Raw genomic sequence first — 4,811 nt, forward strand, 5'->3', positions numbered from 1 at the left:
CTCGGTGCCTGGCGCCCGGGGCTGCCTGCCGCCCTCTCTGGCTCCTTCTGCTCACTGTGAAGCAGCAGGCCCAGTGTGCTCGGACCCCAAACCCCCCACCCCACCAGTTTCTCAGGATCCCTAGGCTCCTGCCCCTTTAGGAGGAGGCCCGGGAGTGGGTGAATGAGGGTCCTGCCAAGGCCCCTGCCCAGCCAGTGACAGGAAGGCAGCGGCTCAGGGCACAGGGAGCGATTTTACTGGAAAGATGAAAGGAAATTGCATCTTTAATAATTCACCGCGCCGGTTTGGAGGGAGGCAGGTTGGCGGCCGCAGAGCCGCGGGGCGATCCCAGCCTGTGTTCCTGGAAGCCCACTGGCTCCAACTCCTCCGGCCCAGGACAGCGGGAGCCGCTGGAGTCTAGACCAGGGTGAGAGGTTAAAAGGCAGCCATCCCGGGAACCCGCTGAATTGATATCCCCAGCAAAAAGGGAGTCGAAATAATCGATACGGCAGCCCAGGAAAGCGGCCAAGCCCGGCCCAGCGTGGCACAGGGGCTGCAGGCCCGGAGGCTGGGGCTCTGCACATCGTGTGTGTGTGTGTGTGTGGGGGGGGGCAGCAAGCAGCTGGCCTCTGCCTGCTCCTAGTAAGAGCGAGGCGAGGAAATGGAGATGTGCGGGGATGAAAGAGCGGAATGGGAGGCTCTGGAGTAAATGGGGACACATCACACAAAGACTTGTACTGTGGGGATGCGGGGACACGCAGCCTGGTGTCAGCAGCCATCGCGTCGCCCTCCGTCCGGGTCCCTCCAAAGGATTCACAGGGACAGGCAGGACCCACCTCTGCTTCCCTTCCCGGGACCATCCTGGGCTCCTGGAGCCTTCAGTGCTGGACGAGGGAGAAGTGGATGGAAGCCAGAGGAGCTGGCTCAGGGCACAGGTGGAAGGTGCCAAAGACAAAAGTAGCGAAAGAATCATTGATTCTGGAGCCCAGAATTCTGGGTTCACTCCCAGCCCAGTCCCTCGGGCGAGCCCCTCCCGCGAATGGGGCGATAACCCGGTGGCAGGGCCTTGCTCCCGGAGAGAGCTTTGCAGCCGAGGCTGTCAGTAGCACAGGCCTTTCCCGAGGCCTGGAGAGTCCTCGTTGACTAATCGGAAATTTAAAAGCTCTCCCAGTGGGTCAGCTTCTGTATAAACTAGACTGGGGGGAGGGTGCATCATAAGGGAGATGAAACCAGGGGGTTGGGGGCATCTGGGGGGACCAGGCGGGGCCCAGGCAGAGACGCTGTTGGTTAGCAAAGACAACTCAAGAATCATAGAGAGGCCACTTTAAGAACAAATGTACTCATCCTTCTCTTACAGATGGGGAAACTGAGGCCCGAAGGAGAAACGCCTCCACGGACACCCAGCTGACGAGTGTGGGATCAGGATTCGAATTCGGACCTGCTGACGCTCTTGGTGCTGCTTCTTCCAGGAGTCCAGGGGCCTCTGCTTCTCCTCCACACGCAGAGGGTGGCAGGGCTGCGTGCCCTGGAGGCCAGGTGTCCAAGGCAGGGCCCGCGGGACTCATCCTGACGCACTGATTTGGGGTCACCCCAGCCCTCAGGCTCAGCTTTCCTCCCAGAAAAGAAGGGTAAGACCCACCCCCTCAGCCTCGTGGGGTGTCACGTGATCTAACACAACTTTCACTCCAGGTCGGCAAAACCTTACTTACCTGGGGATGCACCACTTTGGAAGCCATCAGTGGATAGGAAGTCAGCAAAAGTGGTTTCGGAGTGGGTGGAATGGTTGCTGTAAGCATCCACCACGCAGTAGAGTTTATGCTCTTTGCTTATAAAAACGCCCGGGGCCCTCACGCAGGGCCTACTGGCTCCTAGGTGACCAATAGTAGTAGGCCCGTAGGTGACCAACAGCTCTGACCATCTGTCTGATTGCTCCGCCACCTCAGGCCTGCTGACTAGGGAGAAGAGTTCATGATAAGAGAGGGGCAGACAACCTGTAAAAGGCACAGGCAGTAATTAGAAAGCAAAGGGGACTGGATCTACCTGCATCATCCCCGAGGGTAACCCAGAATTACAGTCCTGCCTACTCATTAGTGGGTCGAAATGAGCGAGTCATCAGGAAGGGGCGAGACACCGTGCCCTCTGCCCCGAGAACTCAGGATGCGTAGGAGCCCCTGTAGGAAGATTTCTATCAAAAACTGTTCAAAAAGATTTTTTCTGTTAAAGGAGGTAAGTTACAGCCACAGAAAATGGATGCTCCTGACGCAGCTGCCGGGAGCCTGGGAGGCGGAGGGCTGGCTGGCCTTGTGTGAAAATCAGACCCTGGGTTTTAGATCCTGGTTAGTCCCCTCCCCCACCGAGGTGTCTCCCACCTGCATAATTCACTGGTTTTCTTGCAAGGCCTTTGGAGGCAGAGGGGACCCTGTTAGATTGCTGTCCCCTCCCCTCCCCCATCCTTCTAGGGGTGTGACCTGGGGCAAATCTGCCTCTCAGTCTCTGAAATGGAGATGGGGCCCTCAAGTGCACCGAGATGCTGGGAAGTGCTCAGTTGGGGGCCTGGTTTAACATAGCCCCTAAGTGCTAGTTACCACTGTGACCTTGGGCAAGTCCCTTTCCTGTGAGGGCCTTAGTCGCCACCCGGAGCCACACCATCTGCTGGCCCCACATTGTCCTGTAGTTCACGCTCGATGCTCAGCCCCATCCTTTCTTCTCTGTGACGGCACATCAGGCCTCTGAAGACAGATGTGCCCGCCTGGCAGGAAGCCGTGGCTCCTTGCTGTGGGCGCCAGCGCCCTCCGGCCTGCTCATGGTCCTTGCCGGGTGCCTAATAAATCTGAGTCCCAAAGGGAATGCAATATTCCTGGTGCAGCAAGAGCTCCCCGCTGGGTGTTTTTGGAGGAGCCCTTCCTCCCTAACCAGTGTCAGTTACGGACCCAGCTCAGCCGGGCGTCTAGAGCCTGTAGGGAAGGCCCCTTGCCCCCTGTGGCCAGGCCTTGGTCTCACTGGGAGAGACAAGACACAGCCTTGCAGTTCCTTCTCCGAGGCCTCAGTTTCCGGAGATGTTGGCCTCTGAGGCTCTGCCTGGGCAGGAGGGGGTGGTTGTGGCTGGTGAAGGGAGGAGGGGGTGGGGGTGGTTGTGGCTGGTGAAGGGAGGCCTGCTGCCCAGGGGCTGAGCCAGGTTCACAGAGACCACGGGGCGCTTGGGGTGGAGGAGTTCTTGCTTTGGTGGCCCTCTTGTCACCCCTTGTTGTCCTGCTACTGAGGGTGCCTGGCCAGGCAGACACAGCTGCTCGCTGCACTCCCGCTGCCTGGCCTGCAGCCAGTGTTGGGCAGAAGTTGCTACTGCATTTGTTTGCAGAGTGGAGCAATTGCTTCCTCGGAAGACGGCAGCATGAGCTGCCCCTCGGATCCCCCACCCTGGGTCACCCCGAGATCAGGTGGGCAGTAGGGAAGGCAGGCCTCCATCCTAGCCCAGGTACCATGTCCGTGACGGCTGACGTCCCCACCGGCCTAGCACCCAGGGCACACCATACTTCCAGGGCCCACAAAATGGATTCATCTCTTTTAAAATCAGAACCAAGAAATGAACTTCTATGTTGAAAAGGTGTTTTAATTAGCAATGTCAATATATTTGCCTTTATACCGATGTAGTCATACAATTTTTATATTATTTTAAGGAGAAAGGGCCTACAGAGGCCTAAATGCCCATGGCCCATGAAAGTCATAACATTGCCTTGAGTTCATGGTATAGATATCACCCAAGGGTATTTTCCCATTGACTTTTGGAGAGAGTAGAAGGATGGGGGAGAGACACAGAGAAACATCGATGTGAGGGAGACACATCGATTGGTTGCCTCCCACACGTGCCCCACCAGGCCCCGGGGATTGAACCTGCAACCGAGGTGTGCGTTCTGGACCAGAATCGAACCTGGAACCTTCAGTCCACAGGCTGGCAATCTATCCACTGAGCCAAACCCGCCAGGGCCATGGTACAGGTTTTGTCCCACCCTCAAGCAACTTACCAGAACCCTCCCCCCTCAGTGCAGCCTCGACAACAAATCCCATCATCACCCCAACGTCGCACACACAGGAGCAGACGCAGCAACCGGCCGCTGTTTCCAGTCATCAGTTCTGTGTCTCTGTAGCAGCCTTTCGCGCTATGTTTTGAGGTGGTGGGTGGCAGCCTCCACCATCTTTTCTCCCATGGCCCACAGAGGGCACGCACACGGGTACCCACCAGGAAGAGGGCTCCCTGAGGCCCGGATCCCGAACACGTTGGTGCCTTGTGTGTCCTCTTCCGGCATGTCGTCAGGAACGGTCCCCGTGCAGTTTGCCTATTGATGCCACCTTTGATAGGCCTCCTAGGAGGGTCTCCCTCACCTCCCGCCCACCCAAGCACAGGTGCACATTCAGCAGTGGGTCCTTTTACAGACCAGCGTGGAACTTTGCAACATCGCTCCTCCTCCTCACCCCACCGAAATCCCTCGATTGGGGTATTTCATCACGCTCCTACTTTTACTGACTCGGGGAAGCACTAAGCAGCCGGCCATGGCGGTCTCAGGGGGCAGCTGGCTGCTCCGTCCGTCTGGTTGGCAGGACTGGCCGGCTCCCTGGGGAGCGGCCGGAGGGGAGAGGCTGAGGACATGCTCACCTTCTGGGCTGGGGGAAGGGGCACTTGGCTGTCCGGCCCGACGCTTCCAGGGACCGGCCTGCGGCTCTCAGTCATGTCTGTTTTCTCATTTGTGAAATGGGAATCAAAGGCACTCATCTGCCTCCATTGAACCGGCAGCGTCTGGACGGCCCAAGGTCACTGGGGAGCTGTGGGGAGGCGGCCG

This window comes from Myotis davidii, unplaced genomic scaffold, assembly GCF_000327345.1.
Source record: "Myotis davidii unplaced genomic scaffold, ASM32734v1 scaffold378, whole genome shotgun sequence".
Taxonomy (NCBI): Eukaryota; Metazoa; Chordata; class Mammalia; order Chiroptera; family Vespertilionidae; genus Myotis; species Myotis davidii.